We start from the raw sequence: 14901 nt of genomic DNA, 5'->3' as shown, positions 1-14901 counted from the left end.
TGTCCAAAAAAATACATGGCGAAGTATACTTATTTCACTTGGTCCTTTTGGACCCATTGCGGGCATAGAGCGTCCACCATTACTGTACACCTCACTTTCCTCTGAGGGCTTTTGCCTCTTGTCAGGAGCCTCATGATTGCATCCTGTACTTTACTAGAAAAGTACAAGAACAAGTACAAGAACATGTGTGATGGAGCCAAAACCCAGGAAAAGCAGTAGCTAGTGACTAGTTTATTGATAAAGAGGATGATCTATAGGCCTATTGAATATTCTGTTAGGCACAGTAGGGTTAATGACTCCCTTTATACACATTTGAAGGATAGTTGGTACAATGGCAGATACATTAATTAAAGTTAGCAGACTAATGATTGATTTTCCTCTAAAATGCCAAGATAATTTTGCTTCATGCACAAAAATGGTGTGTGTTTAGCAATAAAGGCTAGTTTTATTTTACCTTCCCTTGGGATTAATATTTCACACTATCATAACAAGAGCAGAAGTTAATTGCATTCAAAGTGTAATTCTTCAATTTTTTCAGTGAATTGGGTTCAATTGGTGTATAATTGCCTTTCTAATCAAGTAGGAACAAGCTCTCTATCCAAACTGCACTATATATACAGAAGTATATACCCCTTCAAATTAGAGGATTCAGCTATTTCAGCCATACCCGTTGCTGACAGGTCTATGCAATCTCCATAGACAAACATTAGCAGTAGAATGGCCTTACTGAAGAGCTCAGTGACTTTCAACGTGGCACCATCATAGGATCCAACAAGTCAGTGGAAACGTCTAGGAGCAACAACGGCTCAGCCGTGAAGTGGTAGGCCACCAGTGGTGGAAAAAGTATCCAATTGTGATACTTGAGCAAAAGTATAGTTACCTTAATAGAAAGTTTCTCAAGTAAAAGTTAGTCACCCAGTGAAATTCTTATTGAGTAAAAGTCTAAAAGTATTTGGTTCTAAATATACTTAAGTATCAAAAAGAAAAATGTAATTGCTAAAATATACTTAAGTATCCTTATATTAAACAAAGCAGACGTCAACATTTTCTTGTTTTTATGTATGGATAGCCAACGGCACACTCAGACATAATTTACAAATGATACATTTGTGTTTTTTGAGTCCACAAAATCCGAGGCAGTAGGGATGACAATGTGTTGTCTTGATAAGTGCATGAATTGGAACATTTACCTGTCCTGCTAAGCATTGAAAATGTAACAAGTACTTTTGGGTGTCAGGGAAAATGTATGTAATAAAAAGTACATTATTTTATATAGTAATGTAGTAAAGTCAAAGTTGTCAAAAAATGTATAGTAAAGTACAGATACCCCCCCAAAAGTACTTTAAAGTATTTCTACATACTTTACACCACTGTAGGCCACACAAGTTCACAGAACGGGACAGCAGAGTACTTTAGTGCGTAACGCATATATATCGCCTATCCTCGGTTGCAACACTCACTACCGAGTTCCAAACTGCCTCTAGAAACAACGTCAGCACAAGAACTGTTCGTCAGGTGCTTCATGAAAATGGGTTTCCATGGCCGAGCTGCTGCACACAAGCCTAAGATCACTATGCGCAATGCCAAGCGTTGGCTGGAGTGGTGTAAAGCTCGCCACCATTGGACACTGGAGCAGTGGAAACGCGTTCTCTGGAGTGATGAATCACACTTCACCATCTGGCAGTCCAATGGAAGAATCTGGGTTTGGCGGATGCCAGGAGAACGCTACCTGCCCCAATGCATAGTGCCAACTGTAACGTTTGGTGGATGAGGAATAATGGTCTGGGGCTGTTTTTCCATGGTTTCGGGCTAGGCCCCTTAGTTCCAGTGAAGGGACATCTTAACGCTACAGCATACAATGACATTCTAGATGATTCTGTGCAACCAACTTTGTGGCAACAGTTTGGGGAAGGCCTTTTCCTGTTTCATCATGACAATGCCCGCATGCACAAAGCGAGGTCCATACAGAAATGATTTGTAGAGATCGGTGTGGAAGAACTTGACTGGCCTGCACAGAGCCCTGATCTCAACTCCATTGAACACTTTTGGAATTAATTGGAACTCCGACTGTGAGCCAGGTCTAACATTAGTGCCCGATCTTGTGCTTGTGGCTGAATGGAAGCAAGTCCCTGCAGATGTTCTATCATTTAGTGGAAAGCCTTCCCAGAAGAGTGGATGGAGGCTGTTATATCAGCAAAGGAGGTACCAACTCCATATTAATTCCATTATTTTGGAATGAGATGTTCCGAGCAGGTGTCCACATACTTTCGGTCATATAGTGTATCATGTAGCTGGAGCCTATAATCATTCTTGTCATTATCAAGTCTTGGGATTTGATGTTAAACCTTTACTTTCTGTCTGTAGACTAATATAACTGCAGGAGTGAACACTGGGTAGCCAATTATGCTTGCCGTGAGCGGATTATTTTTGCAGACGAGGATGGGGACCGAGGGAGAGGCAGAGGCACTGCAATTCACACACTCGATATGTCTTCTAGCGGCACTGGTCCATCATCATAGTATAGTTGCATCCGTGGTTTTGACTTCTGCCCTTGGTATTGCGGAGGCAGGCGGGTGTGAGTGCACTAGATCGGAACCTCAGGTGCAGGTGTGGAAATTACAATATTCTATCTGACGTCGTTGATAGAAGAGAAAGGGGTTCTGCAAACGCGCGGAGCGAAACCCTCGTGATTGGTTGAAGGGGTGAGGTCAGGTAGGAGTCGAGGCGCCGTTTGTTTAAAAACCCCTCCCGGTATGCCGTGCATTTAGACGCGAATCAATTTTCGTGTCTTTATGTTCAATACGGCCAACTACCCGATGGCTGCGGATCCCGGGCCCACCATCATGCATGGGAGTTGGTTCAACAATACGGGCTTCAGGGAAAACAATACGCCTGTGGCGGTTGAAAACCGAAGAAGAAGGCATTTTACCTGGTCAGAATGATGTCTCTCAACAACAATAAGAAAGAGCAACAAACCAACCATCAGCATCACCAGAATAACAATATGCCCTTCATGATCCACTGTCACATCGGGAAAGAGATCAAGCACATTTGCAGCAACTGCAGCCGCGCGAACGATACCCAGGACGGTGAGTAGCCTAGCCTATAGCGGCATATGGATGCGTTGTGGTACGGTCTCCCTTCAGCTCTGCTGGCTATCAAACAGAGTGGTTTCATTGAACACGCTCAATAGGGGGGGTAACATGCGCAGTTCTTGTTTGCCCTTTACGCGATTATATATGTCCTAGAGTTATGAGATTAAAATTGCTTGATGTATTTAATCCTGGTAACCTTCATCATAGACACAATGTACTTTTCCAGCGGAGCCTTGACTCCATTGCTATGTGTAATCCTGTACTTGCTTTATGGTCATACTATTCTTTACACTGCCATTCTGTTGCATTCTGGGATAAATGTAACATCACTTAGTTTGACACAATGCGTAGTGGGCCACACATGTATCAAGACAAATTGGCAGCTATAATGCATTATTTCTAGGAAAGAGTGGCATGCAACAGCAGCTACAGTGTAGCTAAATGGCATTAGACTTGGAGAAATGAAATTATGAATTGTTGAACGGATATTTTTCTTTTTGAGCAGGTTACTGGTGTGGGTGTAAAATTGGCCTTATTCTAACACCACAAAGAGCCTGCTCCACAATATGCATTGTGGTTTACTACTCATAGACCTAATACTCAGACGGATCCTCTTGATGACCCCCTCCATCCCAGGCTCCACTACCCCCCTCCTCATCCTGATTAGCACCTAAAGTGGTCATTCTCAGTCCCCTACTGATTCTACTCCACCCCACCCAAACATGAAGGAGAATGTCACTCACTCAGCCAAGATGATTGAGGACCAAGATACATTTTGGTTCCTGGACTAGGCATAATCTGGTTCTGGGAAACTGGCCAGAGGAGTATAGATGTGTGTATCAGAGAATACATGCTTGTAAAGAAACACTAGGGCTGTGGTAGCCTACAGTCTAAAGCCTCTTTTAGTCTTTGTAGCATTCTCTTGAGTTTTTGTTGTGTTGCAAGAAGTGTGTAACTTTTGACTGCAAAGTACTTTTTATTTGTTGGCTGCTGCTCATATGACATGGTGGATGTCTTGAGGATGTTTGGTGTGGGCTACTATGGGAGTAGTTTTCACCAAACGCAGCCAGGAAAATAAACCATGTCGCTATCAATTTGCATCCCTGTCAACAAATCTAGGAAGTGTGTGGCTGGCTATCTTTTTGTTGTTGTCTGAAATGCATAGGTGACAAATGAACAATGTTTTTATGAATATTTCTGAGCTCAGGTCTTAACCCCCCTGATCTTTCTCTTTCTTTTTGGACTCCATTTGAAGCACCACTGGATTCAATTAGCATTGAGTCAATCTATTTATAGACATATGTGGCAGGATTCCTAAGATGGTTGGCTGTGAGGCTGAGGCCGTGAGCGGCATCAGGCACTGCATTTAGGTAATCGTCTGTTTCACTGCATTCATGTCCACCTTGGTTCACATGATTTATCATGCTATACCCCCGGTGGAGCGGCTGCCTTCCCTACCTGTGAAGTGACACTCCCATGTTGTCGCTTGTCACCCATCATGGTGATTTGATTTAATTATGTACGCTGTGGTCAGTGGCGGTGTCTGTCTGCACATGGCAGGGGTGGTGTGACACTGACACTGTCGCCCTGTCCCTGAGCTAGTGATGACTGAGGTGGCAGATTGCATGGCTGTCATCAGGGCAGACCTTGCCTATATTATTACTCAAGTATATAACTCACTATTGACTGTTATATGGCGACAACTCTCTCTCTGTCTGTGTCTGTGTCTGTGTCTGTGTCTGTGTCTGTGTCTGTGTCTGTGTCTGTGTGTCTGTGTGTGTGTGTGTGTGTGTGTGTGTGTGTGTGTGTGTGTGTGTGTGTGTGTGTGTGTGTGTGATACATCAAACTGTGAAAGAGGTTTTCTTACAAGCCAGAAATAAGTTCCATTTGAACTTACTCTACTGGTTGTCCATGCAGTTGGTCCTAATGTCCAAATAATATCCACAGGAAACTATTACTAAATAGACTTTGCAAAACCCTGGCACATGCGCAATACCATATAAAATGGGTATTATCAATGAGATTCAGCTGCTGGCATATTTTTATTTAAATATTCTCTTGAGTGGAAGGTCAGGTAACATAATCACAAATAATTTGTAGACTTAAAATGGACCACAAGAAGCCAAAAACGATATATTTGACAAAAATAATTTCAAACCTTGTGGTTACATTTGTATACGATCACATATCTCTATTATGCGTGGGACTACTTTGGATCATATTTCCAAAATCACTTGTAAATACTTTTGCTCAACTGTGGGAGGGGCAAATAAAATCACCCGCGGGTCAATTTTGGCCAGTTGGGGAACTCTGCTGTAAACCCTTCCAAGACGCCTTGTGTATATGCCTCAGGTGATGAACAAACCAATGTTGAGAGCCACACACACACCCTTGTTTTGAAGTCTGATCGATAATACGTTCCTGTGGATATTGTCAAGTAAGTACGAAATCAGCGAACGGGTAGAGTAGGTTTAAATTAAGTTTATTCAACATTCTGACTACTTATTCTGATGTATTTTGTTTTACTGGGGCTGGGAATTGCCAAGGACCTCACAATACGAAACGTAGGTGCCAATATGTTTTGCTATTTTGATATTCCAAAACCAGAAAGCGCACGTGTTTGGACAATGTATCAAATTGCGTGAGGATTATGTAGTTTGGAGAGTGTTGGTACACTGGGAAGATGTTGGTGAGACCTCGGACCGACATGAACGATGTAGAATCTAAATACATTTGAAAGACGTCTTGCCAATGCGTAAACGCGATCTACACGGCATCTTCCCGCTGTATCCTGTATTGGGGATGGGCCTTTGGCAATTTTTGCCTGTTCTAGTACTCGTACATTTTTATTTATAAAAAATAAAAATAAATTTAAAAAAATTCACTTGAATGAAGAAAACAACATTTTTATAACACAAGGCTCACACTGGAAAAATTGGTGCATTTATTTATATGGCAACAATGCCTAATTTATCATAACCATTACAGATAACAAATCCTAATTGCTAAATTGGCGCATATACACTATATTCAGTCAATTGTTAAAAGAAAGTGTCATTTTTAAGATTAGTATATTGAAACTGTAATATCAACTGGTTATATTTTGAAACACTGTCTTCAAAAAGACAGTTACCTCAGCAGGGGCGTTTGCTTGTAGAAGCACAGCCAGGTTTAGTAAAAAACATTTTTTTTCCTGTCAAGACACCTATTTTATATGAAATAAAAACATGATGTAATATAACAGAATAAAATCGAAAATAATATTTTTCAAAATGGGAAAAGTTGCTATTGTGAAGTGATGTGCATGGAATGGTTATTCTCATTTTTATTTTCAAATGGGCCTCACTTTGGAGACTGAAAAGATTTGGCATGGGTCCTCAGATCTTCAAAAGGTTTTACAGCTGCACCATCGAGAGCATCCTAACTGGTTGCATCACTGCCTGGTATGGCGACTGCTCGGCCTCTGACCTCAAGGCACTACAGAGGGTAGTGCGTATGGCCCAATACATCACTGGGGCCAAGCTGCCTGCCATCCAGGACCTCTATACGAGGTGGTGTCAGAGGAAGGCCCTAAAAATGATCAAAGACTCCAGCCACCCAAGTCATAGACTGTTCTCTCTGCTACCGCACGGCAAGCAGTACCGGAGCACCAGATCTAGGTCCTAGAGGCTTCTAAACAGCTTCTACCCCCAAGCCATGAGACTCCTGACCATCTAATCAAAGTGCTACCCAGACTATTTGCATTGCCCCCCTCTCTCTTTTATGCTGCTGCTACTCTGTTTATTATCTATGCGTAGTCACTTTAATAACTCTACCTGCATGTACATATTTCTTCGACTAACCGGTGCCCCTGCACATTGACTCTGTACAGGTACCCCCTGTATATAGCCTCACTATTGTTATTTTACTGCTGCTCTTTAATTATTTGTTACTTTTATTTATTTTCTGTATTTTTCTTAACTGTATTGTTGGCTAAGGGCTTGTAAGTAAGCATTTCACTGTACCTGTTGTATTCGCTGCATGTGACAAATACAAAAATGTTTTCAAATCAAAATTGTAAGTAAAAAAAAAAAAAAGAAGATAAATCCTTGAGTTCCAATTTGTATTTCACACTGTTGCTTGTAGGTGCACTTGATTTAGCAGCCCTAGCGCCAGGAATGTTTTTAATAATTTCATGTGTCTGAAGGTAGAACTCCGACCAACTCGGCAGGCCCAGAAAGCGAATCAAGTGCACCTAATAGGCCTACCGCTGGCCAATCATATGGTTCAGATCACTGCATCTGCACAGTTGCCTTGTGCCATAGACTGTAAAAAAGAAGCCTCGAACGCACAGCAAAGTTGATCATGTGAGATTTCCAAACATTTAAAACCATGCCTAGAGACTCAACGATACAGCAGAGATTATATATTTTTTTAACGAGTGAGTTCATGTTTAAGTTCTGATTCAGCATCAATGTTCTTCCTACTTCCACTCACACTACAACCAGCACTGCAGCTGCAACGAATGAGTACAGCAAAGTGTTTCAATAAGCTAACTTTCTTATTTGCGGCTGGTCTTTAAATTTTTTTTTTTTGAATATTTCCCATTCTTTGGTCATAAGAGTAACTATGAATTGGTGCATGAGGCAGAAATAATGCAGTCCCACTTAAGTTTCGCCATCAGCTGGAAGACTGTTCACATTCTTCAGCAAAGGGAGGGATGAGGGACAGTGAGTCGGGTGAGGGGCAGCCAGTAAAAAAATAAGCTAATATTGTTCACTCAGCTTTGCCTCACAAGTCATGCAACAAATGATCTATTACCAGTGTGATCATATACCTACATGGTCTGAGGAGAAGATTGGCAGGGCAATTCAAGCAATAGGGCAATAGGCTTCTACAAGCAAGCGCCTCTGCTGAGATTACTGCCTTCTTGATAACGTATTTGGGATATAGCTTACTGCACAAACCTCATTGCTACAGTTCTGTTTTTAATTGGCTAATGTTGCTTAGGCTTATGTTTTTTAAGTTGTTTAAAAAAGATATATATAATAATCTGAGGTAGTAGTTTTGGAATTGTTAGCTAGATTACTTGTTGGTTATTACTGCATTGTCGGAACTAGAAGCACAAGCATTTCGCTACACTCGCACTAACATCTGCTAACCATGTGTATGTGACAAATAAAATTTGATTTGATCGTTAGTTCTCAGCTTGCATTTTCACGCTGTGATCTCAACTCCGAAAAGGTTTCTGACCGCTGGCCTAGGCTTACCAATTCTATATGGCACTAGCAGCTAAGTAGCATAAGCGGAAAATCGATGGGACGTAATTATTACAAAACTGCAGCTCGTTGTTGGAACACACATATTTTCCTACTTTAATCAACCAGTCAATTTTGAATTTGTGACAACTGTCATTTGGCAAGGAATGTAGCTCGTGTATCCCATCAGTTAGATATGTTTTTATAGGCATTCCTTTTTTCAGGCCTAACGTGTGTGTGTGTGTGTGTGTGTGTGTGTGTGTAAGCATTTGAGTGAATAAGACTCAGAGGGGAAAGGGAATTTAGGGAGAAGGAACTGTGATGCTTAGTTTCTTTTTGGTTGTGCCCTGCAAATACACATGTACAAATGGAACACAAGAGTCCAAGCAAATTTAACATTCGGGCAGCCACAAAGCACATTCCACCAAATAGTTTTACAGTATATTAAAATAAATGGTACACTTAACTTGTTACAGACCAAGTGTGCTATGTTATCTCATGAGAAGCTAACAAATTGCAAGTTTTAAGCACAAGTTTTGTAAGTATAGACCGCCAGAGACTAGTCCTGTTCAGTGTAGAGGTGATGCGTATGTGGATTACGACTGTAGCATAGGCCAACGCACTGCTTTTATCAGGACAAGTCTGGGAGAGTCTGTCGTTTCAATATGGATGCCTTATCACTTATTCTGTTTCTATTAGCTTGAGCACGTTTTCTCTTCAATTACTCCTCTTGGTGATATCAAAAACTACATCAAAGGAGGACAAACGCTCTAGTGACTATAAGGAGCTAGTAGGCTAAACACGATTATTTCTCCCTGGTCTGTTTTTTTGGCAAGCTAGTGCGGACTAATCCGCAGCATGCAGCTTCCTGCTGTTCAGATTCTGAATATATCCTGCATTATGCTGTCTGATAATACACAGGTCTGTTTACTCTCGCCAGGTTCACTTATTATTCTCATATCAAGCAGTAGACTACTGCAACACCGTTTCCCCTGCCATAGCCCCTCACATTAGTACCACAAACTGCCATGAACAAATGTGCAATTTGGAGTACACAAGCATTATTTAATCTGCAATTATTATTCTTTCATTTATCCTGTAATGTATATATTTTTTTTAGCTAAGTATTATCATTCAAACTTTATGTAGGTACATCCCTGGCTGTCCGATAACCTGTCCTGGTGGTATTCAATCATCAAGATTGAAGACGACACAACAGTATTAGGCCTGATTACCAACAATGACGGGGACAGCCTACAGGGAGGAGGTGAGGGACCTGGCGGCGTGATGCCAGGGAAATAACTTCTCCCTCAACGTCAACAAAACTAAGGAGCTGACCGTGGACTTCAGGAAACAGCAGAGGGAGCACGACCCTATCCACATCAACGGGACCGCAGCTGAGAAGGTGGCAAGCTTCAAGTTGTTTGGTGTACACATCACGGACAATCTGAAATGGTCCGCCCACACAGATAGTGTGGCGAAGGTGCAACATCTTTTGAGAGCATCCTATTGGGCTGTATCACCGCCTGGTATGGTAAATGCACCACTCGCAGCCACAGGGCTCTCCAGTGGGTGGCGCAGTCTGCCCAACAGATCACGTGGTGCACATCGCCTGCCCTCCAGGACACCTACAGCACCCGATGTCACAGGAAGGCCAAAAAGATCATCAAGGACATAAACTACCCGAGCCACTGCCTGTTCATCCAGAAGGCAAGGTCCATACATGTTCATCAAAGCCTGACTGAAAGAGACTGAAAAAACGCTTCTATCTCAAGGCCATCCCTGTTAAATCACCATCACTAGCCAGCCTCCACCCAGTACCCTGCCCTGAACCTTAGTCATTGTCACTACCTGGCTACCACACAGTTATTCAACTGTGCACCTTAGAGGCTGCTGCCCTATTGTACATAGACATGGAACACTGGCCACTTTAATAATGGAACACTAGTCACTGCACCCGCAACTAGTCACTTTTATAGTGTTTACATACTGCTTTACTTATCTTATATGTATTTAACTCTATTTTAGTCAATGCCATTCTGACATTTCCATCCTAATATTTATATATTTCTTAACTCCATTCTTTTACTTTTAGTTTTGTGTATTGTTGTGAATTGTTAGATATTACTGCACTGTTGGTGCTAGGAACACAAGCATTTCACTACACCCGCAATAACATCTGCTAAATATGTGTGTGTGACCAATACAATTTTTGATTTACCAAGAGTGCACTGAGTAAATGTTTAAAAAAGATCTTGGTTCCTTTCTAAACATAGCAAGTGATTGCAAAGAGGACTTGGACCACAACAATCTTGAAATGAACTGGCAAGAGAGCCAAGTCCTCGTTTTAAAGCCAAGGGTAGTGTGAATCCAGAGAGAATGGAGTTCTTTGGATTTTTTTTTTTTTGCTTCACCCCAGAGTTCACTGAAATCTGTTCTTTTTAAAGAGGACTATAATGTGAAAACACCCTAATCAGCCCCTTTTCTCCTGTGTCCCTACAGCAGAGGAGGTCGAGAGGCTGGCCGCAATGCGCTCTGAGTCCCTGGTCCCTGGCACGCACACCCCACCCATCCGCCGCCGCAGCAAGTTTGCCACTCTGGGCCGTCTCCTCAAGCCCTGGAAGTGGAGGAAGAAGAAGAGTGAGAAGTTCAGGCAGACCTCTGCAGGTAAGGGCCCAAGATGTGAGCGCTTCTTAGCTATTCTGCACACGGCCTTGGTTTGCCGCTAGCCTTGGTGTGAACTCCCCTGACAATCTGACCTCTTCCCCTGTCAATTTTACTGCCCTCGCCTGACTATCCACTGGACATGAAAAGATTGCAAGATGTCTTGGTGTTCTGAATCAGCTCCCTCACTCAGACTTTCCATTAGGTCAGTGAGGTGGAGAGCTCAACTCCTCTATATTTGGGTTCTTGCTCCTCCAGGCGCTACTGAAGGTTTTGATGTTATCCCGCTTCTCTGTTCCCAAGAGTTTTCTTCCCTGAAGCTGTGCTGGGTAGAACTGGATTTAATGGTGCTTTCTTTAGTGTTCACATTTCCTATTCATGCAGTTGATCATTCATCAGTCAGTGATTTTATTGAGATTGGCAATGATGTGATATGCACTTCTTTTTTTTTCTTTTTTTTCGTTCACTTAAGGTGTTGAGGGCTTCTCTACTGTGACTGTCACCTTCTTGCTCTTAGCTTTGAGTCTGGTTCGTATTGCTGACCCAACACTTTACTCTAGACTCGGGAACTCTGAGAGTCCAATGGCTCTGAGTGAAAAGCTAACACCTTGACTTCACGACTCTTCGCTCTCTTTCAACTTTGTATGCATGGTGTCGACTGAATGTTTAAGCCCAGATTATTTTTTTTCTTTCTCCCTCTCCTGAGTGAAATGGAGCAGCAAACTTTAACACAATTTCTTGTTGTGTTAAATCAACGATAAAGCCCAATGAACAAGACTTCTCTCTCTATGTAGTATCTTTAAAAAAAAAAATTTTTTTAGTCTGTATAATCTAGTGGCCTTTATTTTTCCTACTGATTACACTACCAGCATATTGAGACCTACTAGCTTTTTCCATTGTACTGGCTCTTGTAAGAGCTTTTCACTTCAGGCCCTTTCTACACTGTCCGGATGTTTGTTTTCAAACACTGGAGAGGACGTTGTAGGTGGCTGTTTTTTAGACTCATTTGCAACAAACAATATTTATTTAATGCTAGGATGGAGCTCTGTTTGACAAATCCGAACCAGGGTAGGCTATATGGAGACTGCTGAGCTCGTGGTTTACAGCAGTGGTCTCTGTTGTCCACTGACATTGACCACGTTTACATGCCAACCAACATCCTGTTCATTATTTGGGATACTCGAGTGTTGTGTTTTTGAGTTGACTCTTATAAACCGTCATATCCCGTTTTTACAATAACCCAACTCTGCTCCTATCCCGGTTATGAGTAACCTGAATAAGATACCTGGGATATGCTGATCTTAGACTGGATACTGTGGCATGTAAACATCTTATACCATTTATTGTTGTTTTTCCATGTCTGTGCAGACTCAGTTTTGCATAGTATCACCGTATAAAGTTCAGATGGGACCATAATAGTTGGAAGCATTTAATTTACAGTTTCAAGGAAAAGTATGTAAACCCTTTTGGAATTACCTGGATTTCTGCATAAATTGGTCAAAAAACGTGTTCTAATCTTCCTCAAATCACAACAATATACAAACAGTGCGCTTAAACTAATAACGCACACATTATTGTATTTTTCTTGTCTCTATTGAATACATAATTTAAACATTTGCAGTGTAGGTTGGAAAAAGTATGTGAACCCCTAGGCTAATGGCTTCTCCAAAAGCTCATTGGCGTCAGGACTCCGCTAACCTGGAGTCCGATCAATGAGATGAGATGTTTGTTAGAGCTGCCCTGCAATATAAAAAAAACACTCAAAAATGTGAGTTTGCTATTCACATGAACAATTGCCTGAAGTGGACCATGCCTCGAACAAAAGATCTCAGAAGACCTAAGATTTGCATAAAGCTGGAAAGGGTTACAAATTATCTCTAAAAGCCTTGATGTTCATCAGTCCACGGTAAGACAAATTGTCTATAAATGGAGAAAGTTCAGCACTGTTACTCTCCCTAGGAGTGGCCGTCCTGCAAAGATGACTGCAAGAGCAGAATGCGCAGCGCAGAATGCTCAATGAGGTTAAGAAGAATCCTAGAGTGTCAGCTAAAGACTAACAGGAATCTCTGGAACATGCTAACATCTGAGTCTACGATACGTAAAACACTAAAAAAGAATGATGTTCTTGGGAGGACACCACGGAAGAAGTCACTGTCCAAAAAAACATTGCTGCACGTCTGAAGTTCGCACGAGCACCTGGATGTTCCACAGCGCTACTGGCAAAATATTCAGTGGACAAATTAAACAAATGTTGTTTGGAAGAAACACACAACATTATGTGTGGAGAGAAAAAGGTACCGCACACCATCAACCTCATCCCAACTGTAAAGTATGGTGGAGGGAGCGTCATGGTTTTGGACTGCTTTGCTGCCTCAGGGCCCGGACAGCTTGCTATCATCAACAGAAAAATGAGTTTTATCAAGACATTTTGCAGGAGAATTTAAGGCTATCTGTCCACCAATTGAAGCTCAACAGAAGTTTGGTGACGCAACAGGACAACGACCCAAAACACAGGAGTAAATCAACAACATAATGGCTTCAACAGAAGAAAATACGCCTTCTGGAGTGGCCCAGTCAGTCCTGACCTCAACCTGATTTGAGATGCTGTGGCATGACCTCGAGTGGTTCACACCAGACATCCCAAGAATATTGCTGAACTGACAGTTTTGTAAAGTGGAATGGTTCAAAATTCCTCCTGAACGTTGTGCATGTCTATTCCGCAGCTACAGAAAACGTTTGGTTGAGGTTATTACTGCCAAAGGAAGGTCAACCAGTTAAATTAAATCCAAGGGTTCACATACTTTTTCCAACATACACGGTGTGTTCAATAAAGACATGAAAGGTATAATTTATTTTTGATTAGATTAAGCAGATTGTTAGATTAAGCAGACTGTAGCCTATTATATTAACTCCTGCAGAATGAAGTGTTTCATGCAGTAAAATTACATTTTCACTTTTCAACCACATTAAATATGCATCAAGACTAACTGAAATACTTTAAATAACATGCTGGATAATTTTCACAGCTTTTACATTTCCAACAACAAACTGCATTTGGAAAGTTTGTGTGGTAAATCTCCCCGGTCCCTAAACCTCCTCACTCTGGCAGAAATGAAAGGACTTTTCTGATGTCAACTAGATTGTTGATGATGCCTTCATTCTATTGATTTATGATTTTCGGGTGAGCACGGCTTTGAGTATTCTAGAGCATTAAAGTGGCAATATGTAACTTTTTGTGTGACCTGACAAAATTCACATGGAAATGTGAGTTTGAGCTCGATCATTCTACTTGGAAAGCAAGTCTAAGAAGTGGTAGAACTTTCTATGTATGCTATTTTTATGCTTCCTGTTAAGTTAAAAAAAAAAAAAAAAAAATTAAATCCTTTCGGTTTTGTACACCAGTTGAAACAATATTTTTGGTTATGGGAAATATTTCAGAGGTTTAGATGGTATAATGATTCTCTACACTATACTAGCTTATTTTTTTTCACAAACTGAAATTAGGCAAACTATTCAAGTTTTTCAGCAACCAGGAAATGGCAGCGCGATTACTGCATAGTGCAACTATAAGGAATGAAATAAGAGAAGCCACGTGTATCAACAGTAATTATAGCCTGCCAAATGTTGGACATTATAAGTAATGTTTTTGTTATTTAATCGCACCTCATTAAAAAAAAAAACTTCTGTTTATTCATGGTTACAGAGATACTCGTGAGCAGGATATCAAAGGTGTATGTAAATGGATGATCCTGAATTAGACCTTAATAACCGGGATTTGAGCGATTTTTATTTATTTATTTATTTTATTTTATTATTATTTTTTTATATATATCTTTTTAAAAATATTTTTTATATATCTTTTTTTAAAATCTGGAATACTATGTGCATGTAAATGTGGTCGTTGA

The 14901-nt window shown here is 41.1% G+C and overlaps 1 pseudogene; it reads left to right on the top strand.

The window, feature by feature from the left end:
- The first annotated feature begins 2433 nt into the window (after positions 1-2433).
- LOC115102990 (phosphatase and actin regulator 1-like) overlaps positions 2434-14901 on the top strand; it is a 53514-nt pseudogene continuing 41046 nt past the window's right edge.

The sequence above is a fragment of the Oncorhynchus nerka genome, linkage group LG20, assembly GCF_034236695.1.
Source record: "Oncorhynchus nerka isolate Pitt River linkage group LG20, Oner_Uvic_2.0, whole genome shotgun sequence".
NCBI lineage: Eukaryota > Metazoa > Chordata > Actinopteri > Salmoniformes > Salmonidae > Oncorhynchus > Oncorhynchus nerka.
This window is presented reverse-complemented; position numbering and strand designations above follow the sequence as displayed.